Source organism: Berghia stephanieae, chromosome 9 (genome assembly GCF_034508935.2).
Source record: "Berghia stephanieae isolate SIO BIC M18660-M18661 chromosome 9, UCSD_Bste_1.3, whole genome shotgun sequence".
Classification (NCBI taxonomy): Eukaryota; Metazoa; Mollusca; class Gastropoda; order Nudibranchia; family Aeolidiidae; genus Berghia; species Berghia stephanieae.
Window position 1 is genome coordinate 9,123,853 of NC_088368.1, and position 24,521 is coordinate 9,148,373.

Sequence of the window (24,521 nt, forward strand, 5' to 3'; positions counted from 1 at the left end):
TCCTTCCGCACTAGGACAAAACTGTCCCGGGACAAATTTGTCCTGTCCCGCTGGAGAAAACTTCTATTCAAAAGGGGTTCCGCACTAGGACAGGACTGTCCCAGGGCACACCTGCGCGAATGCATTATTTATTTATTTTACAAGATTCAAAAGTGTATTTGTAGGCAATTGCAACTCTAATAATTCACATTTTATGAATCAACATAAGATACGACATGACGATAATGATTTTTTACACTGAACAATGGGATTTGTTTACATAAGATTTATATAATCATGAAATATTCTTATAGCAAGAGTAATATTATTGTTGCTGCTGCTACTCTAGCTACTACTACTACTACTACTACTAACTACTACTACTACTACTACTACTACTACTACTACTACTATACTACTACTACTACTACTACTACTACTACTACTTACTACTACTACTACTACTACTACTACTTACTACTACTACTACTACTACTACTACTACTACTACTACTACTACTACATACTACTACTACTACTACTACTACTACTATCTACTACTACTACTACTACTACTACTACTACTACTACTACACTACTACTACTACTACTACTACTACTACTACTACTACTACTACTACTACTACTACTCACTACTACCTACTATACTACTACTACTATACTACTACTACTACTACTTCTACTACTACTACTACTACTACTACTACTACTACTACTACTACTACTACTACTACTACTTGTAATGGATGAAATAGAGATTGCATATTTCTGTGCTTCACTACGTGGAAAAAAAGACAAATTGAAAGAGAAAACAATATTGGGTGAATCCTTTAATGACCCAAAGATTGCTCAAGGGTCAATTCCGTAGACTCTATGGTGATCTCCGATCTTATCCTAAAATGACTTTCTTGGAATCATCTCATTTTACCCAGGTGCAAATGAGTACCAGTTCGCTGATGAAAGTAATCTTTGACGGACTAGCATCATTCAAGAGGATAATAGAAAGTCAGCATGCTTCGTACCCGAAAGGCATCAGTTGACTAAGTCACCTCGCTTAGCTCAATTTGCGGCGCTGCACTGCGGCTGACGCCTGGATTATACCTCGTCCTAGCTAAATTTGCGGCGCTGCATTGCGGCTGACGCCTGGGTTATTCCAGTCTTCCCTTGGAATAGACCCTCGAGAAAAATTTCCCCTATGGGATGAAAAAGGGAATTTTATTTTTTTAAAAATTAAAACTGTTATCTGTCTGCTCAACGCCACAGAAATATGGATAAGTTCCGGATTTATAAGCTTAGGAGGCAAGATGGCCCATGGTTAGCGCGATGTACTCTGGACTCAGAGGTTCTGTGTTCGATTCCGACCGAAGCCAATTTGTACTTTCTAGAGCAAGAAAATTTACTCCAATCACTCAGTCCATTCAGGTGTAAAAGGGTACCTGTCAAGCTGGGATAGTAATCTGCGACAGACTAGCGTCCCGTTCAAAGGTTTTCAAACAAATACATTAATTGTCCGCTTTGCGCTATTGAAACCGGGATAACTCCTGCACCATTGGCTACAAGGCTCTAAAGGACTTAATTTGTCTTACAATGAGTCCAAGTGGCTCAGAAGGACTTACTTAAAAATATTTTCATTGAGAATTCCCGAAATAAATAAAGATAAAGATACTTGATCCCACAAGTTACCGAATTGATGTGCGACCGGTTTTAGACACGTTACTGCTGTGTCACAGTTTGGCACTTCTTAAATTATATTTATAAACATACGTTTTTAAATTGCCGAAAATGTTTATGTTGATATGCCTTCTGTACGTGGTTTCATCACATAGAATTATTTTTTGAATTGTTCTTGCTTTTTTATATTCAGAATTGAAATACATAAATAAATTATAACTGTGAAATTGAATGTAAGCTTCAGTTTAATATACCAAAACAGATAAAATGGACGTTTCGGGTTCATCAACAACACATGATGCATTAAAAACTACAGACGAATGAGATAATGTGGTAGTGGCGTTGTTAAGATGCACAAACAAAAACATTGGTGGGCAGGAAATTGTATGCTACTTTGTGAGGAAGCGCGAATTAAAACAGAGCAATAGAAATTTGGCAAACAGACAACAAATCCCAACGATATCCTTGACATTGTAACTGACCACTTCCAGCAGAAATTTCACAAACAAGTCTCACAAATATCGCCCTTCTCAGGAAACCCTAGAGACCTAAACAACCGCATCACAACAACTGAAGTTAGAAATAGCATAAAGTGCCTAAACAATAACAGATCCCCAGGCGAAGATGAAATTCCCGCTGAATTGCTGAAATGCGGTACCCTCTCCCTGGATCTGAGCATTGCAAACATAATGAACAAAATATTCTCAACACACAAAGATTGGGACATAAACAGCGGTGTCCTAATTACAATACAAAAACCAGGAAAAACGAAAGGACCCGTAAACAACCTGCGCCCAATAACATTACTGAATACCATAAGAAAAACACTGTCAACTATTGTCCTCAACAGAATTAGACCGAAAATAGAAAATTATCTATCACATAGCCAAAGCGGGTTTCGCCAAGACCGAAGCACATCGGACGTTGTATGGACACATAAATGGTTGGCAGCAAAGGCACTCAAAGAAAACATATCCATAACAATAACCGGAATCGATATGTCCGCAGCCTTTGATACGATCGACAGAGGAAAACTTTTGGAGATATTAACAGAAATAGTAGACGAAGACGAGCTCCGAATAATCCGATTTCTCCTCAGCAACACAAAGATACAACCAAGGATATACGGGGCCACAAAACAGACGCAGTTCGAAAGTAACATCGGGACCCCCCCCCCCCCCCCCCCCCCCCCCCCAAGGATATAGTCTGAGCCCGATTCTGTTCACAATATACTTAGAACACGCTCTGAAAGAAGTTCGAAAAGTCATTCCAAAACCAACGACTCATATTGAGAATGCAATCCCTAGAGAAATCGCCTATGCAGATGATGTCGATTTTATTGGATCAACACCAGCAAATATAGACATCATACAAAATACCCTCATGAAATATAACCTCCAAGTCAATGCCAATAAAACCGAATTTACAACAATATCGAGGAACAAAGAGGGATGGAAAAGAACAAAGAAAGTCGGCTCACTAATTGGAGACACCGAGGATGTACAAAGAAGAAAACAGCTATCAAATGCCGCATTCAGTAAACTCACCAATGTATGGATTAGAGGTGACAAAATAAAGAGAAAAACCAAACTGAAACTGTACCATGCTCTTGTAAAACCGGTACTTCTGTATAACTGCGGCACTTGGGCGTTGACAAAATCCGAAGAAGAACATCTGGATGCCTTCCATCGCACACAGCTAAGAAGGGTACTGGACCTCAAATACCTCAAAAAGATCTCAAATGAATCACTCTATAAGATCACAAAAGAAAGACCAATCTCCCTTGACATTTTACAACAACGATGGCAACTTTTCGGTCACATACTACGCAGGGACAAAAACATACCAGCAAACCAAGCCATGTCGGGATACTTCCAAAAACACGGGAACCTTTTCAGAGGAAGACCGATCACAACACTCCCTGTGATCCTAAACAAAAACCTCACAACACTTGGACAAAGCATTAGTCTCATAACGGCAGGGGACCTTGAAAATCTGAGAACCCTAGCAGAGGACCGGCAATATTGGAGACACCTCACACAGGAAATACTGGAAACGGCCAAGGCGACCCGATCTTTCGGTCGAGACGCGAAAGGCATCTAAGTCAAGTAAGTCAATAGAAATTTATAAAAGGTGCGTACTTAATTATGTCAAAAGAGGGGAGGCGGGGAGGAACTGTATAATGTAGTATAGAAAGTGAACTAAAATAAAATGTGGACTATTGTTGGAAAATAAATACAATGGAATTGGAAATAAATACAAAATATAAGGGATGTAGGTATTAATATATTAGTGGCATTAGCAGCAGCAGAAGCAACAGTAGTAGTAGTAGTAGTAGTAGTAGTAGTAGTAGTAGTAGTAGTAGTAGTAGTAGTAGTAGTAGTAGTAGTAGTAGTAGTAGTAGTAGTAATAGTAGTAGTAGAAAATAAAGTAGAAAATAAAGACAGGCATTTCAATTTTGACACGGCGCCGCCAAGTCGGGGACTTTTTTGTCCTAGTGCGGAAGACTGCTATATTTTTCTACTATCACAAACGATATGAACACGGGACTGGGACAGTCCTGTCCCGTTGATTTTGTAGCATTTCACAACTGCTTGAGACACAACGGGACTGTTTTGTCCCGTCCCAATAGGTGCGGAAGATTTCTCTAAATTCTATATGTTACAGATTTGGGACAGGACTGTCCCAGGACAGTCCTGTCCTAGTGCGGAAGAGGGTTTAGAAGGAGGCGATCATTTCAAAAAGATATAAATCCACAATGTCGACAACATCAGCAAGAAAACAATGACAAACAAACAAACAAACAAATGCAAAACCTTTTTTTAAAAACATTGCACTATCAAGAAAAATGACAAATGTGTCTATCGTTTTCTGTGTGTCGTCTAATAGAAATGGTTTAGTGTGGCTGTGAGTATGGATACATAAGCATGTGCTTTGCACTTTAGGCTTCTTCGTGGGAAATAATGAAAACCTGTATAAGACGTAATCCTGTCTATAACGAATTTTTTCCCTCGTGCCCATTTGGTTCCGTCTTAATACAGGCTGGACTGTATTTGTTCGATGTCAAATTGCAGGGATCTCATTCGTCCCACCGAATAGACATGAAATGCCCTGATTGTAACTGATTCATGAATGTGAAGTTTGAGAGTTTTCGCCAAGATGAGGGCCAAGTAAATCGATCTATATTTGAAGGACGAGTTTTCTGGCCATATTTTTTAATACGTGTTTTTCCAGGGTAGGACAGTTAATTGGTTAACTCACTCAACCCTAACACCGACTATATCCGTAGTTTACCCAGGTTACTTTTATCCTATGCCTATTTATTAAATGTTTATGAGACAATTATAGGCGTAGTATCAAAGCTAATGTTTTTCATTTTTACATGTTAACGGTATTTGAATAAAAAGATCTATGTACATGCTCATTTTAATACATTTTGTCAAATTTTGAAAAGTAGCAAAAATCTCTAGGAGTTAAACAGGAGGCCAAAAAGTTTTCTGGCCAAACTTTTAAATACGTGTCTTTCCAGAGTAGTAGGGCAGTTACTTTGGTTAAACCAGAAGTCAACAAGAAATATTAAATTTAATGTGGCCTGAAATATGAGATTTTTATTTTTGCTACTTTACAAGAGTATTAGACCTTAGGAGACATGTCCATAATAAGATCTGTAAGCTTTTAAAAAAATGAGCTTTTTATATAGCGCGATATCAACTAAACGTGCTCAATGCTGGCCAACAGCAACACTTAACATGTAGGACAGGACATGACGCCTGTTAGGCCTATTAAAACATTACAAATATATTTTTCGGACACAGACAACGCTGTTAACGGCCTCACTCGGCGTATAGTTGAGTCCTCGGAAAAGGCTCTTTACTCACATTCTCTCACCGTACTCAGTTGTAAAATGAGTACCTGGCCATTAACAGCGTCGTCTTTGTTCGACATTTTTTTTGGTAAAATCGCTTAATAGGCGTCATGCCCCGTCCTACATGTTAAATGTTGCTGTTGGCCAGGGACCCCTTGGAAAGCGCTTTGAGCACGTTTAATGGATGTTGCGCAGTATAAAAGATCAATTAACATTTTTTTTTAGATAATAATACTACAATGGAAGTTTTCCAGCTAAAATATTTAAAAAGATATTTTCTCAGTGTAATGCAGTAATACCTGCGTGATCCTTTGATGGTTGACGTAGACCAGGGTCAGGGTATGTGTCCTGTTTACTGTCCATCCAAAACATACCTGAGGCAATAGTGTTGTGGTTTATTTATAGTATTATTATCGTTATGACGTAGTATCTTGACCTCGGTGGATGATCAGACTCCTTGGCGGAGTGCAAAGGGGGAGGGAGGGGTGGGTGGGGGTTGGAGTCTCAGTCGTCGTGATAATAATAGTAATAATAATAATAATAATAATAATAATAATAATAATAATAAATAATAATAATAATAATAATAATAATAATAATAATAATAATGATATTAATAATAATAATAATAATAATGATGATGATAATGATGATGATGATGATGATGATGATGATGATGCTGATGATGATGATGAGGATGAACTTATCACCGAAATGGCTGTCTGAAAACAATAACAAAGAGCTGAGTGACGTCAATTTCGTCCTTTCTATAAGTGATGAAGGGCCGTAAAATTCCTAAAAACGCCCCCCCCCCCCCCCCCCCCCACACAAAAAACAAAACAAACAAACCACACACGTCATGAGCACTTTGATACAATTCTTCAGTGCCCTCCGCACATCAATGTATCAAAACATATAAATATTGTGAAAAATGCTCATAAACTGGAGGGTCAGTTGGTTCTGCTGGAAATCATTTAAAGGCGGTTATACCTTCAACTCGAATAACCAAACAAACAAAAATCTCATAACAGTTTATTGACATAACACGAAGTCAAATTTTCTTTATTGTTTGTAAGCCCTCTCCAACTATGAATTTCATCAAACCCGGACCCCGCCCTCTACTTTTCTTCGACACATAAATCACAAAGTCACTAATAATATTATTGTTGTTTTTTTTTTCCTTGTGATTGATAGCAATCGGAGATAGACAGGTAGGACGAGCGTCGCAGTTTGATTGCATTTATTAAAAAACAGTATAAAATTATTATTATTATCAAGTCCTCATATCCACAAATGTTAATGTCAGAAAAAAAAACCCAAAACAAACCAAACCGTAGCATCTTGCCACCATTGCAAACTCAGCATGAAATAGCCCAAAAATTAATTAAATACGAAACAAGGCAGCAGTGGCTGAAAGAAAATTAATCGTGGGTTGCATTCAACAGCTCAATCAGTGGAATCACCCCCTCCCCCCACCAAAAAATAAAAAGTGAAATTATTTCTATCAACTAACTTTTCACTTTCTTTTTTCTTTCTTTTTTTTATCTTTCTTTGTTTGTTTTTTTGTTTGTTTGTTTTTTTTTGTATTGTGACTTATCTTTATAAAAGAAACTGTCAAGTTAAAATTTAACGAAATCTACCGATATCCTGCGCTCCCATTTAATCATCACGAATTATGGACTTTTTACAAAATGTCAAGATTTACCTTTTATTTCTGTTTGATACAATCATGTTTCATTGAATAAATAAAAACTCAGGATGTCTCTAATAGATAATTGATTACTTTTTATTTTTCTATTTGTTTCGATTTCATTGTTCAGCTGTGTGGTTTTGTGGTATGACACTCGCTTTCGGATCGGATGATTCTGAGTTCGAGCCTCGCTCGGCGCACAGTTGAGTCCCTGGAAAAGGCTCTTGACTCACATTCTCTCATCGAAATCAGGTGTAAAATAAGTACCTGGCCGTTACCAGTGTTGTCTATGTCTGAAATAAATATTTGTTATAGCGCCTAACAGGCTTATGTCTCGTTCTATATGTTACGCGTTGCTGTTGGTCAGGGACCCTTTATAAAGCGCTTTGTAAGGCTCAAGTTTTTAAAAATTGATACCTTTTTGTCTTACACATAATTACGTGGACATTAAGGGTTAGTGAAAGGACCGGGTCGTGAGTTGTGACCGTGAACGTATAATATTTCCTACTTCCCACACGCCTTGCGTTGAATTTACTGTGGCCATTATATCCGTAAATAAATATTCATTCAGATTTCGATCCGGAAAGTTAATCGTGTTGATTTATAATTGATAATAAATTAATTACGTCAAAGTAAATTTTTGTTTGTATCCGTTATCTCCTGAAACCAAGGCTATAAATCTTGGGGACTCGTTGCAATAATGTTATTCACTATTCTTGAGACATATTATTACTTTCATCACTCGCCGTCTTCGTTGAGCGATTCTGAACTCTTCCCTATCAGTAAGTAGGAAATTATTTTCGTACATAACGTTACGTTACTCAAAAACTTGGATGGTGGTTATTAATTTGTGGTGGTGTTGAACCTGTGTCATAATCACCCGATTTCCTCAACTTAACTCTTAACTAATGATGATATGAATTTAATAATAATAATAATAATAATAATAATAATAATAATAATAATAATAATAATAATAATAATAATAATAGTAATAATAATAATAATAATAATAATAATAATAATAATAACAACAACAATAATATAATAATAATAATAATAATAATAATAATAATAATAATAATAATAATAATAATAATAATAATAATAATAATAATAACAATAATAATAATAATAATAATAACAACAACAACAACAACAACAACAACAACAACAACAACAACAACAACAGCAAACTAGTAATGTCGCTTTCGAAAAGAGTAGATACTGTATTGCTGAGCCAGAATGACATTTTTAAAAATGATAATCCTTTTCAAAGATGCATGTGTGTATTATCAAATTCATGGCGTTTTCCCAATCGCTGCCAAGAACTTGAGTTTTTATATAGCTCAATATCCACTAATCGTGCTCAAAGCGCTTTACAAGGGGTCCCTAACCAACAGCAACACTTAACATGTAGAACGAGACACGACGCCTGTTAGGCGATATTATAATTTCTTTTTCGGCCTTTTGCTAAAGGCCAGGTACTCATTTTACATCTGAGTCCGTTGAGAAAATGTGAGTAAAGAGCCTTTTCAAAGGACTCAACTATGCGCCGAGCGAGGCTCGAACCAGGACCTTCCGATCCGAAAGCGAGTGTCATACCACTAGACCACATAGCCGCACATGAAGACCGGATTACAAAACACAAAGGTTCAAGATTAAGAAATATTTCAATCTACCGCTCAAACGATTTTTATTTTGTAAATGTCTAATTGAAAGAGTTTGTTACAAAAATATCTGAATAATATCACTTGTAGTCTGACTCAATGTTAAGCGTCCATGTGGTCTAGTAGTATAACACTTGCCTTCGGATCGGAAGGTTCTGGTTTCAAAGTTCTGCTGTCACCGGAGAATAGTTGAGTCCTTGAAAAAGGCTCTTTACTCACATTATCTCATGGTATTCAGGTGTAAAATGAGTATTTGGCTGTTAACAGCGCTGTCTCTGTCGGGGAAAATATGTAATATTGCTTAACAGGCGTCATGTCTCGTACTACATTGTAAGTGTTACTGTTGGCTTGTAACCACTTGTAAAGTGCTTTGGGCACATTGCGCTATATAATTAATCAAGTTATTTTTTCTCTTGTTTTTAATTTTAATTTAGTTGATGTAACGATTGACTTCGCGAAGTCCCAGGTTTAAGAGTTTTTGCCAAGATGAGGGTCATTTAAATCGATCGAGATTTGAAGAACGAGTTTTCTGGCCAAATGTTTTTATATGGATTTTTCCAGAGTACGACAGAATAGCCAAACACAACATGATATTAAATTTAATCTACCAGGTTTCTGTCTAATCTATAGGAGGTCGAAATGTTTGCTTCGTATTAATTTGGTCATGAAGGAACTATTAATATCTTCAATTTAGTTTAACCCTCTCTTTACCGAGCAGTTTCAGAATTTTCCCCAAAACTTCACATCCACCCAACACAAAAATAGATTTTTCTTACTCAAACAGAAGATTAACAAGTATATTCTATGCATAATATTGTTCAGCAAAATGAGCGCTACAATACAGTGTCAAGTATGAGAAACAAGAATCATCAGATGAGAAAGTTGTTGGTAGCATCTTAACGAACGTGACTATTTTCTTATCGTTGATAAAGAGAGGGTTAAGATCACAGATTTATCTCCCTGGAAATTCCTATTATACGAGGAACAACACACAATTCCTATTTCTCATTTTAGCTCAATTGGGTTAATTTTTATTTTTTAAATATTTTTTTTTTCAGATCAAAAATGGCCTATCTACGTCTTGCAATCGTCGCCGCTGTTGTGTTCTTCTGCGCATGCGCTGTGCAGCAATCACAAGCTTATGATTGGAAATCACTTCCTGCTGTACAGGATTTCTTGAGATCAAATCCCCGAGCAAGGAGGATGACTGAAGGACCAATGGACAGACTGATTGACCTTCTTGTCCAACTGCTCATTCAACTTGTGAGTATTGTGGGATACCATGAAGATAATATAAGATTATAGATTTATATTATAGCTTATCAATGGTTTATTTTTAGGCGAATATAGCTCATACATTTACCTATAATTTCCAATTAACAATTCAAAGCAAGTAAAATCAATAATAAACCAAAGCAAACAAAACAAAAACACATTTAAACGCAACAAAGTTACATTTCATTATTATATCAAACAACCCGTCATCTCCATTACTACACACATGTCCACGCGCTAACAAGAAATAAGACTATACAAGGACTGAATAAAAACCAAGGTCTGTGAGTTAGGCACGTGACCAAAGATTGAGATCAACTCTAAATTTACGTTAGTCACATCAGGGGATGATAAAATTATGATCATCTCCCTTAGACCATAGCAGAGTATCTATCAGTCGGGACCAATAAAATCACTAAGCAACTCCCGACTGGCCTCTTCCATATTATTAGAATTTTAAAATGTCGAAATCAATTTGATTAAAAAAAATTACAAGCATTTTCCATTACTCGATGGGCAGAAGATCAACGTATAAATTACATTTAAAGTAGTTTTCTATGTAATTAATTTAATACAATACCTACAATTATGACAGACACTAAATAAAAATGAATAATTTATCGTGGCCAATACATCCTTATTTAACAATTTTTAAAAATCACAATAAAAAAGCTGCATGTTTTATTTTTGAGTGTTGGTTGTTGGGGGGGGGGGGGGGGGGTTGGCTTTCCTTTCCTCTTGTATATATTCCTATTTTATTTTCAGGCACTAAATGAATTGCATATACCATATTTATATTCCTACATTTTAAGCAGCGGTTTTCCCTTATTTTATTCCGCCCACCATTAATATATGTTCAGTTTCGACATTGTTTAAAAACATCAACAAAGAAAACATTGAAAAAAAAAGATAAAAAAAAGAAAAGAAATGTTTAATGCAATAACTGTCCAATGGTAAAATATCACCACTACATGATTTATGACCAAAGCAGGAATCCCGTATTACGGTGGACTCAACTGGATGACGAAAATTCAGTGACAATTGGATCCAATAGTCTGATGTCACGCCGCCCAGCAACGGCAATCAGCGTGGTTCTAAACAAAGAAAATTGGTACTTTTTATTCTTCATGCTGGCTACAACTTTTTCACATGTTATGTGATCAGAATGGATAAAAGTCAAAGCATGATCAGATTTATAATTTTTTCTCCTCCGGATACACTTTTATGCTCGTCGGAGAAGTATTTCATAAAGGCATCCGCCATTGTTCCGATAGTTTAGAACCAGTTACTAAGTTACAATGTGCCATTACGAAGGAAGTGACTGTTGATGCCTATTAACATTAATTTTTGATATTTCAGATGTAAGAAATAATACACTCTCCTCATTTACGATATCGTGCACATAATAACAGATCCGATAACGGAACGCAACTATGGGCTTGAGTTAACATTTTGTAATAAACAATATTTTGCCTCGGTTTGAGAGTATATCCATCAGTAAAACAATGAGCTCATTATAATTTTAGGCTATCAGCTTGGTTTGAGAGTATTTCCATTAGTACAACAATGAGCTCATTATAATTTTAGGCCATCAGCTGGGTTTGAGAGTATTTCCATCAGAACAACAATGAGCTCATTATAATTTTAGGCCATCAGCTTGGTTTGAGAGTATTTCCATTAGTACAACAATGAGCTCATTATAATTTTAGGCCATCAGCTGGGTTTGAGAGTATTTCCATCAGAACAACAATGAGCTCATTATAATTTTAGGCCATCAGCTTGGTTTGAGAGTATTTCCATTAATAAACAATGACGCTATTTAATTTTAGCAAACATTGGTTTGAGAGTATTCCATTAGTACAAACAATGAGCTCATTATAATTTTAGGCATCAGCTGGGTTTGAGAGTATTTCCATCAGAACAACAATGAGCTGCATTATAATTTTAGGCCATCAGCTTGGTTTGAGAGTATTTCCATTAGTACAACAATGAGCTCATTATAATTTTAGGCCATCAGCTGGTTTGAGAGTATATATCCATCAGTAAAAATATGAGCTCATTATAATTTTAGGCCATCAGCTTGGTTTGAGAGTATTTCCATTAGTACAATAATGAGCTGATTATAATTTTAGGCCATCAGCTTGGTTTGAGAGTATTTTCATTAGTACAACAATGAGCTGATTATAATTTCAGGCCATCAGCTTGGTTTGAGAGTATTTCCATTAGTACAACAATGAGCTGATTATAATTTTAGGCATCACTTGGTTTGAGAGTATTTCATTATACAACAATGAGTGTTATAATTTTAGGCTATCAGCTTGGTTTGAGAGTATTTCCATTAGTACAACAATGAGCTCATTATAATTTTAGGCTATCAGCTTGGTTTGAGAGTATTTCCATCAGTACAACAGAGCATTATAATTTAGCTATCAGCTTGGTTTGAGAGTATTTCCATTAGTACAACAATGAGCTCATTATAATTTTAGGCTATCAGACCTGCAATTACGTACAATTACGTCAACTTTAACTCAAATTGTATAATTTGGGCTTAAATTCTAATTTAAAGCATCATATTCACTCCATCAGGATACATCAGTACAATTAATTATTTCCTAGTTTAGATAATAATAGCATAATTTTGTTTATCTTTTACTTTTAAATGATGCTCTCATCAAACAATCTGCAGGCATAAAATCATTCCAGTGAAAATGAGAAAAACAGCCTCAGCTTAAGATTTTTCAATCTACTCTTAACATGATGCTGTTATATCCACTCTCGGTATTTTCTTTTTTCAAATTCGCCTTTTTAATATACCTCGGTTACGGTAATCCTTAAACAAATGGCAGCAATTTGAAATCCTCAAAAAGGGACCGGAACAAACAAACACAAATAGCAATATCTATCGATGGTTTGTACTGATTACTCTCGGGTTTTGAGACGATTCTGCCATTCTTGGGAGAGAAAAAAAACACGTTAGGAATTTAGGCCAGAAAACTGGTTCTTCAAATTAATATCGATTGATCAAAATGACCCTCGACTTATCCTAAACTCTCAAACCTGGGACTTCCAGGAATCCTTTAATGAAGTCCCAGGCGTGAGAGTTGTTTGACAAGATTGCTCATTGTAATCGATCGATATTTGAAGAATGAGTTTTCTGGCCAAATGTTTTAAAATTTGTTGTTGGGAAAGTCCATAAAAAATCATCACTAAGGTCAAAACATTTATCTGTAAACTAGTGATCATAATTTTGCTCCAGCACGTTCTTGTTACTGAGTAAAAGCAACTTTTTTCCCCAGGGGAACATGTTATTAGTGTGGAGTGGCTTTGCAGACCATCATTCTTTTCTCTATGGTTTCCTACAATGTAAATCTACGGTCCTTTTAATGTCTCTGAATGCCACGTCAGTGATAATGAAATGGACTTGCCCTTTACCGAGTACGACAGGATCGGTCACATAGTCATTAATCATTAAGATAATATAACATGTGGGATAGGGCAAAATAGGATAAAATCCCTTGAATGCCCTTAATATTAATAGTAATGCTATAAATCTATTGATTAAAGATTACAATAATGATACACGTGGTAAAGATAGTATTTCAACTTAAATGTACTCATGTATATGTGGTGTACAAACATATATCTTTAACCGTGACTTGCAAAGCATACACACACAGACAAGCACACACACACACACAAACACACACACACACGCATATAGAAGATAACCATAAAAATAGAGCAATGCATAATATATACATACAAGATTGAAAGCCATGTCGTCAGCAGTGGAAACAAGTATTATTCGTCATATATACATCGCTCACCATATAATTCCCTGTCTACTAACACTTTGAAATAATCCATAGATTTTGCATTCTTTGTTTCAAATTTCAAACTGTTCCATTTCTGGACAATACATTCCTTGTATCTTCTGTCTATCAACAGATTACAGAAATCCTGGGCCAGCCTCTTAAGGAGCAAATAACAACCCTCAGTGAAAGAGTTTCTCTTCTTGAAGGAACTTCATTTTAGTTAAAAATATCGACACCAATAATCAATGACATACCACTTAAATGAGTCGACGTCAAGCAGATTCATTCACTACAGTATACTGGATAACACAAATTCTAGTTTAGGAAATCATCAAAAAACAGCTGAGTAGATGTGTGATTAAAATCTAGAGTTTTTCCTGTTGTTGTCGCCTTTTCCATGTTTTATGATTTTAGATGCATATTTATTAAGCTATCTATATATTTAATAACTTTGTTTTATTTATGTGAAATTCAAAAATTATGTTTTTATAGTTGTTTGAAACTTTTTTGGGTCTGAAACACCTAAGAAAATAAGGAGAACAGTTTATGTGTAAAGGGCGCATATTATGAATGCAGACATTAGACATAACTCGAGTTTTCATATAACGCAATATTCACTCTGGGGGTCCGGATAGTTCAGTTGGTAGAGCACTCGCTTCACAATCAAAGGGACCGAGATCGATCCCGGGTGTAGTCGAGATTTTTACCTGAACCCCCTGTCCACGAAGCAGTGATTGGGTAGCTGGGTCTGTTAGATCTGGCGGAAAGTACTTTGCGAAAGACTAGCGTCCTATCCAAAGGGTAGCAAGCAATTACTACTACTTATTATATATTTGTAATATCTACCCTCGTGCTCAAATTGCTTTATAAGATACCGTTTTATATTGATACGAGACTACAATGTGGCCCCAATAAGAAAATTTATTCATTCGACGACTATTTTTTTTTATTGTAGATGACTTCTTTGTTGTCCTCTTGTTAAATTCGGGGTTGGGGGGGGGGGGCGGTATCTTTTTGTTGTAATGATATTTAGTAAAATGGTTTTATATTTCACCATACAGTTTGATATAATATTTCTTATTTTTCTTCTTCTTCCTGGTCCCAAGTTATCACGAAAATTATGAATGAAGTCGCGTGTTGAATGAGCGATAGATAATGAATTAATATGGCTGCGCTGTCTCAATGGACGCTAACCGTGAATGTGTGTGTGTTACTTCGGGTTTGTCAATCTGTTTCTAGCATCCAGTTAGTAAGTTATTTCCATAAATCTCTGCCCAGTGCAAGTGTTCTAAGCTTTTGAATGTCATCATGTATATTAAGGTGCTAAGGCAATTGGATGTTTCCTTGTGTTATTGAAATCAAATCTTCGGTTGTTGTTTCTCAATATATTTGATATATTTTTGAGATCTTGATTCAATGTTGTTGTAAGAGAAGTTGGTGTACGCCCTCTGTATTTGGCTCCTTGTTTGAAATAATCATCCATCGAGGTTTGTGTTAGAATATTTTCATCTCGTCGGAGTACTTTTCAAAACAGTTTCCATCTTTGTGTCTTTATTTGAATACTGACTGGTTGTACTCTGCATCTGTCATATACATCTTCATCATTGATTTTGTCTGGCCAATGATAGAGATGAAACGATGAAATCCTGTATTCATTATATTTAAGTGTGGAAAAAAATTATAAAGGTTTGGAATCTTATTACATATTCATATGATAATTATTCATGACTTTTTGCTTTACAAAACCCTGTTTTATTCTTGTAAATCTAGTTTCCATATTCTTAATATGCAATGTCATAAGGGTCACAGAGTAATAATTGCACTCCGAAATAAAATGATAAATATCATCTTCTTGTAAATTTATAAAACAAAACAAAAAGCAAGCATGTACAGATAATTTTATTATATACATTGAACTGACTTATCTGTATGATTCTGTTTCTGTCACTTTTCAACCACCAAAGGCTTTCACGAAAACAGGAATTTATTTGTTTATTATTCGAAATTTTCTTTTTTTTCTATTGCTCTAGTTTTATACGAATATGTTGACATATATGATGCTTACTTTGATTGTTAGCAAAAGAAATATTGAATAAAATTTAGTATATTATTTTCAAAATAGAATTACTTGTCCTGGTTTCTCTATCGTTTTTCATTAATTTGAGCTGTGGAATGCGACATTATAAAAGATTAGATGAATATTTCAGATTCGAAAGAATAAAAAAAAAGAAAATGAAAGAGAAATAAAACCCCTTTCATACCGATTTTGTTGCTAAGTAATGATTATGAGTCAATGTAATTTTTTTTGTAGGTCTGATAACCGGACCTAGAATAACATTTTTGTATATAGACCTATAGTATTTTGCGTCATTTTAAAAAAATAGTAATATTAATAATAATATATAATAATAATAATAATAATAATAATATAATAATAATAATAATAATAATAATAATAATAATAATAATAATAAATAATAATAACAATAATAATAATAATAATAATAATAATAATAATAATAATAATAATATAATAATAATAATAATGCTGAAAACTTATAAAGCGCTATAACTCCGAGACACCAGACTCTAAGCGCTTAAATTACAAATTACTTTGGCTGACACATACTCATTCACACACACACAAACACACACATTGCTATTGATTTCCATTTCAACACGAGTCTAAAATGATTAGGTTACCAGACCAGCAAAAAAAAGTGGACGTTGTTTTTAGCCCAAAACGTACCTTGTTTGGTCAAATGAAATGATTTTGTTGAAAACAGTACAGCAACACACTTTTGGGGCACAAAGGCTTTTTTGCACCTTTTTAAGAATTCTAAAATGGAAAACGAAACATATTTGAAATAACAAAAACATCACAGAAGGGGATAAATTTTAAAAAACAAAAAACAAAAAAAAACAAAAAACTACCAACTAAAGTTTAAGAGACAATTTTAATCCTATGTAAAAAAAAAAGAAAAGAATAACCCAATTAATAAGCCATTCAATGAAACTTACACAAGTCGACCTTAAGAAAAACATTAGAATTGTTCATCTCAAAACGCATTAATAGTGGGATAAACTTGATGCTACAACTTGTATAATTAATCTTTACTTTACTTATATTTTTTTTTAATATGTGACCCGCCGTATCAAAGCGGTATTATGTCGGGATCCACTCGGTAAGGGAAATTGAATTCATAGCCACAAATATCCAACTTGGGTTTAATTTCTGTATGTTATGGTGGAGTATAAGTACTATTTCTTGCATGGCAAAAACTTCTAAGCTCCAATTTCTCATCATTCTATCTCTAAATTCACTTTTTGGGGTCTGAATCACCCCGACATAATACCATTTTGAGACGGAGGGTCACATATATGCAAGAGGAAAGTGAGTTTCTTTGTATACTCCTACTTCTGATAACAAATATTTTCCATTTCTTAGTATAAATAGTTAATCCCGTCTCATTTTGAAACGGCATTATCAATTTCATAAATCTAGTCAAGTTTGAGAAAAGCAAGCCAATTTGTTTGTTTTTTTTTTTACATTAAGCCCTTGGATTCAAATAGATGACTTCAATATAATCGGCTCTTGAAATCAACATGTACAAATCGTGTGTGTTTATAGAGCTAACCATATGATGATGCCGTAAAAACAAAAAGACTGGCAGCACTTGATGAAAGACGTACTCCTACCTCAGACCGTTCACTATCGTAAATAATAGAAGAAAAAAAAACCCCATAAATATGTTGTTGTTAGGTGGCAAAAGAAGCACAAACTCATAAATAATCAACCACCCATCTATACCGTCTAGATATTGATATTTATTTAAACAAATGGTAAAATTTATCAAAAATTACTGTCGATCTAATGTTAGACCACGATAAAGTTAAATATTCAAAATTAATGCGCTTGTCTGAACAAAACAAGAACGATTTGGACCCTGATTTTCTGAATAAGTTAGCCACATATAATGTATTTAACTAGTATAAAATTTAATATGTGCATGTTTGATTTTACTAAAAGTGTATCATCTACAATATAAACAATAAACGGAGATCTATTTTGTGCGCAACGTTTTCCTGCTCCAAAAGTGCCTAATCACCAGTCTCGAACGCGAGACCAAATAATACAAACGGTGTCAATTTCAGTGTTTATGTTCGTAATTTGTGTCAATTGCAAAGATGGAGCTCAAGGTTAACCCGTAATAGCTTTCTGGTCTTAAACTTTGAATATCTCACTCCATAATTTTAGAATGCTTTGTATCTATTTGTTTTCATCTTTACGATTCACTTCGTAATTTGACCGACAGTCACTAGCTTCACTCACCGATTCTCACGTTGACGTTTCCTTCACTCAAGTCTGCTTCATGCTCATGCAGTGATTGATTCGTACCCTTTTTGAGAGAACACACTTTTCATAATAATAGTTGGATAATGTATTTTTATAATTTGGTAACAGTTTTGATCGAGAACGTGTGTCAATCATATAAAAAAACACAGAAACCCCCAAGTAGTTAGAATGAAAACAAAAGTAAAAAATCAAAAAAATCTCCATCTTTCGTAGTGCGTAGCACTCACCACTTTCAACCGGCAAAAGTCTAGCCTATTCATAATATTATTGATTCTCGCACTTTCCTGATAAAAATAAGTTCAGAGTTTGAAACACATTTAAGTCTCTAGATACCTAGAAAGTTTTGCGCCGTTCCTTTGACACTAGATCTCTCATCTTTACCAAATATTTTACTTTTTAAAATATATTTTTTACCAGTGATTGCGGATTCTTTGATGCAGGTTAAACGGAATGGCGGTTTAGACTGGATGGAGGGACATGGCATTACAAATGGTCTCCGTTAGGTCGAAATCAATTTCTTTTCCTTACGAGATCAAACTCCACACGAGATAAGCGGTTGTTCTCAATTCTTCTGTAGCCTTAGAGAAGAACATCACAGAGTTCTTGAATGTTATCTGAGGGTTAGAATATAGAAAAGAATCTTGAGTGCTCTTATAGCATAATGCCCACTAAACTGCGCAAAACGCTAGCCAGCAGCAACGCGTTACACGTAACTCGACTCAACTGAAAACCTTGATAAACTTAAAGCAAGGCAAAATTTGTGACCGCTCGTCTCAAAGTGGTATTGGTCAGCATGAACTACGTGCTGGAAATGGAAATTTTTACCATAGATATGAAGCTTGGGGTTTATTTCTATACATTTTCGTAATGAATAGATACAATAGGACAGAAAAGTCGTGACTTCACACCTTCTCCAAAAGCCTTGGAAGTGTATATGTAACCACCCCTTCGGAGGACTAAAAATCAATACCTTATATATTATTATTTTATGAGCAGGATGTATAGGCAGAAACCAAGGATTACGGAGCATAAAAGAGCGAGGATGGATGATTTTTTTTTCTTGACGACCATCATATGTCATATTGAGACAAGAAAGTAAGTTATCATCACTCTGAAACAAGAAGTTCTCTAGTCCCCAGACAAAGAACAGGTCTGAACTAGAGATGGGGCGGGAATTGGTTTTTAAGGGTCTTTTATGGCGAAAAAATATGCCGTTCCTCCACGACATCAAAAGATATCGTCGCCTAGGCATTCCAGGAAGGAATATAGATAATTCGTCAAACAGGATGTCTGATGTCAACAGAAATACCCACGTGGTCCAAGTGAGCAAATTGGGGGGGGGGGGTTGATAACCTTGCCCAAGGACAATAACGAAAGTGCCTGAAGCAGGGGTCGAACCAAGGATCTTCCGGGTCACAGTGCAATGCCTTAACCACTCGACCACTTCACCCCCCGCTCGGTTTTGGTTTGCTGTCATGGCAAAAACGAAACCTAGATGAATCGTTTCGTCACCTAGATGAATCGTTTTCTGACCAAGATATCGTTTTGTGTGTGCACGCCATACGGGTAAGTACAGCACTTGCCAGACAGAAAAAAAAAAGAATTAGCAAAGCTGCGTTTTAAAACAAAGATCGAACAATAACCCCAATAACTTAACCTTCAAAGGCGAAGTTCAATCTTACTAGGAGCTAAAAGAAGATCTTGCTGTTTTCATCAAAGACTAATAACGGCAATGCAATTTTAGTTTAATCGAATACTGGGTCGCAATGGTGGAAACGGTTTATTCCCCATTGAAAATGATATAAAGGGAAACTATTTTTTGAAAACAAAATATCAATGTCACTGACAAAGGGTTAACCTAGCATCCCGTGAAACTCATACCTCACTTGCTAATCATAAAAAAGTAAATAGCAATAAGCAACACTGAGTTGAAAAAAAAAGAAGAAATAGGGTGGGGTGGGGGTGGGGGGGGGGTGGGGGGAGAGGACAAAACCCAGTAGCAACGTAACCCTTTAGAGGCGAAATTCGACCTTATTTTGACCCAACACCATATTTTCCCGTTTTCATCAAAAGACAAGTAACGACAAAACGATTATAGATAATTAAAGTCCGTGTCGCGATGCTCTGACTGCTCTCTTGGTGGAAACGCTTTATTCTCAATTAATATTAATAACGATAAAAGCAAACTATTATCTGAAAACAAAAAAAAATCAGCTTCGCTGTTAAGGGGTTAAGGTATCAGCACGATAAAGCGTCCGTGACAGTAGCCATCGTAAAGTTATAGCCTGACACTGAAACCCAAAAAGACTGGCATTTTGACGTCATTATTTGGTTTTTGCACCGCCTATTGAGTTGTCGTTAGTAGTGCTCATGGAAATAAGTGGTCCCATTGGTTGAACTATTGAATACAACACACGATTTGATTTCTTTTGTGGCCAAAGACTGGCATTTTGACGTTATTTTTTTGGTCAGTGTCAGGCTATAAGATAACGATGGTTACGGTGTCAGGCTATAAGTTAACGATGGCTACGCCGGGACACTCCCATGTACTAAGGCATCAGGCGACGCGTTTCTCTTTCACCTTCCCTCATGCCCCCTCCCCTCATCCCTTATCCTTCCAATCTCGGAATTTCCTGCTGGACATGAATTTTCTCTCTTATTCAATAAAAACCCAGACATCGGGTAGCTTGTTTACAATTGGTTGTAAATTGGTTTGAAAGCGATGCAGTTCCGAGTTCCGATTCAATGTTCGATGACAGAGCTGCATATACGAGATAGAAGTCCGCTTGGACGAATTCAATCACTCAAGGGGGCAGGGTCATCGACTCCTCGAAACAGGGGGAGAAGTTGCCAGGATTTTCCACCATGCAGCAAGAGGTATTGGGTGGCATCCAATCGGATTCGATCGAGAACCTTCAGCATGCTCACTACATCAGTGGGGATTTTTCCCCTGTCAACATGTACCCGTTGTGGTAACGAGCACGAAACCACAGAGCATCTGGTTGATCGGTGCGTTGTGACAAAGCTTCCGGGCGGGTTTGTGACGGTGCACGAGTGCGGTACGGAATTTTCATCTTGGGTCGATCGTCATGACATAGTAATATGAGCACCATTAGAAGCTGCTGATGAATCCTTTACCGCAAGGGTCTTGCGGACAGCGAGCTATTCCGGTGTCCCGCCACAGCTCTTGTCTGAACCTCGTTTGTATTAATATAAAGCCTTAACATTTCTACTGTCTTTCTCAACCTGTGTTGACTTCTTGGCGTGTTGTTGAGAGTCTGATTAATTTGATATTTTTTTTTATATATTTAGTTAAATACGCCACTACCACATCATCTCATTCATCTGTGGTGTTTGATTCATCCTGTTTTGTTGATAAAGGGGAAACCCGAAACGTTCATTTGATCTGTTTTTGTAATTAAATTGAAGTTTACATTCAACTTCACGTTATTATTTATTTCTTCGAGCTTCGAGCAGCAACATTTACACTATATTATAATCATGAAACATCTGAATTTTCTTGCGCATGTCTAGGTGAAACAATGTTTAAATAAGAAAGTGAGGAGCAAGCACCGGTGTAAGATAAAGAACTGAACAAGTGTATATGAAAGGTGCCAGACAATGCTTTGTCTCACTCTTTCATCCGCACTTGTTCAGTTCTTTAAATAATCCTTTTGTCTTATGCCTTCTAACATTGGAAAGCAGAAAGTTTCTCTTATTCTTGGTGTCTTTTCAGAATAAACAAGTGCAGCTCTCGAGTCTTCATCAGCTTCAATACCAACATGGAAAGATACAGCAGAAAGGGCAGCGTGGCTCAGCGGTGCAGTCTTTGCTTCGCATTGGAAAGTTACCGAATTCAAACATACCCGAGGCTGAGCTGTGTGGCCTTGAGCAAGTCTCCTCGCTCTTGCTCAGTTTGCGGGCTGCAATGCAGCTGACGCCTAGGTTATTCCAGTCTTCCAATAGACCCAAAAGACAAATTTTCCCTCTGGGATGAATAAGGGGAATTTATTCATTATTATCTTCATTGATAATGTAATTTGCAATTATTTATGATGATATAGTAATAGTAAATATGATAATCATAATAATAAACGTATTATCATAATAATTATTAGTATTATTATTATTATCATCATCATCATCATCATCATCATCATCATCATCATCATCATGCTTTGTCAATTTTACATAGTTTCTTGACTTAAAGATAATACTTTAATTATCTAACACACCATAACAGGTAGTAATAAAGTAAATTGTAAGGAATTGTAAACTCTCAACAACAACAACAAAAAGAAAGATTATTTTCTCAATTCAAATTGGTGCGTGTAAAAGTGTAAAGGCTACTCTGAAAGAGCGATTTAAACGTTTCGTCATTCGTTCGAGTCTCTTCCGGGTAATGTGACCTCCTATTAGTTCACGATGCTCTGAAACATTAAAGATCAATTACACAAGGTGTGTATCCAGTCATCCGAAAGAGTGGTTTAACACTCCCAAAGAGATTGGAACCAGTTTGCTTCTTGGTTTGTTTGTTTTTGACATCACTCTTTTGTTCCCGATTCCTCCCATTGCTAAAAACCCAAAGTTCGTATTTCTTATAATTTTGATTTAATACTTCCTATTCAGGAGCTGATTCATCCAGACATGATACCGTTTGGAGACTGTGGGTCACATATTGTCAAATGTGACTATTCATCTCAAAGAGATATAATGTCGGAATCAACATGTTGCTTAACCCTCTCCTTACCAACTACAGGAAAATCGTCACATTCGTTACGATGCAACCAACAACTTTCTCATCTGATTATTCTCGTTTCTCATAAGCTTTGAAGAAAATGTGTTTATTATAGCCATAAAAACTTGACACTGTGTTGTAGAGCTCATTTTGCTGAACAATATTATGCATGGAATATACTTGTTAATCTTCTGTTTGAGTATGAAAAATCTAATTTTGCGTTGAGTGGATGTGAAGTTTTGGGGAAAATTCTGAAACTGGCCTGTACGGAGAGGGTTAAAATTGATTCAGAAAAGTGAGAGGAACAGGTACTCATTCATCTAGGTAATATCAAGAATTGAAGTGAGTGGGAAAGTGCCAGAAGACAATAGAGAATAAACATTTCGGAGTGGAATGGGGGCTCGAACCCGCGACCTTACTGGTACGACAACTCTGCCTGGCCGAGGAGAACGTGAATAATAATAACATCTTATCATTCAGTATCTTCTCAGTAAACGACAATAAATGCGAATCTAAACTCGGCAAACACTTCAAAGCCATTTAAAATCTATGTCGGGGGAACTTCCCAATGAGATAGCTGAAGCCATATACTTTTCATAATACATAATGTCCATAATGTCTATGTCCCGGTTAAATAAAATCTTTAACAGAAAAACGTTACAACCAATATACTTTAAACACTGACTCGTAGATACATAAGTGCTTTACATGTTGTTACCATTATCGTTTACTCATTGTGCTTCAGTATGGTTGCCATGGCTACCTACAAGCAAAACGTGCGGCTATGTCGTGGTCTTGTGGTATGACACTCGCTTTCGGATCGGAAGGTCCTGGGTTCGAGCCTCGCTCGGCACATAGTTGAGTCCTTGTTTGTTTGTTTTATTTTTAAAAAATCGTTTTCATGTCCTGTAATGCTCTGCCAAACTGGGCTATAAAACGTAGTTGAGCTAGTTTTGGCGATATTTCGTCTCATGCGATTATAGGATCTCGAAATAACTTAATAACAAAATGATTAAATACAAACGATAGTAATTTAATGAAACTTGAATGATAATAAAAGAGAAAAGTTTGATCAGAAGTCTTAGCTTGTTGTTGTTGTCAGTTCATGATTTGTGAGAGAGCGGAAGACTTCGCTCGCTTCGTCCAAAGCTCCATTCGTCTTTTTCGCTCCCTACACGATCATATTACATAAGGAGAATTTTGTCGCAGTGTTATGATTCCGAAACAGAATGAGAGAAAAAAGAGGTATTTTATTTTAAGGTCATGTTCATTTTGCGAACTTTAGTGATGTACTCAAGGTTGATGACTTATATAAGAAGTTGGTGAAAATCAGATGCAAATATCTATACTGGTTTTTAGAAATCAGGGAAAGACTTTGGGGACACCCTGTATCTTTGGAACTCTGCCTCAGAGACTTAAGATCCAATGAACCACATGAAA

General features: G+C 36.0%; 2 long non-coding RNA genes across 2 annotated transcripts; one reads left to right on the forward strand and one right to left on the reverse strand.

Annotated features, from left to right (window-relative positions):
- The first annotated feature begins 7,876 nt into the window (after positions 1-7,876).
- Positions 7,877-15,652, forward strand: LOC144979630 (uncharacterized). Its single transcript, XR_013646746.1, has 3 exons — positions 7,877-8,008; positions 9,955-10,159; positions 14,120-15,652. It is a non-coding gene; the product is annotated as an uncharacterized LOC144979630 (long non-coding RNA).
- A 982-nt stretch (positions 15,653-16,634) lies between these two features.
- On the reverse strand, positions 16,635-24,187 carry LOC144979631 (uncharacterized). The gene is made up of 3 exons (XR_013646747.1): positions 24,106-24,187; positions 18,758-18,957; positions 16,635-16,825 (listed from the first exon to the last, which is right to left on the reverse strand). It is a non-coding gene; the product is annotated as an uncharacterized LOC144979631 (long non-coding RNA).
- Between the last annotated feature and the right edge of the window lie 334 nt (positions 24,188-24,521).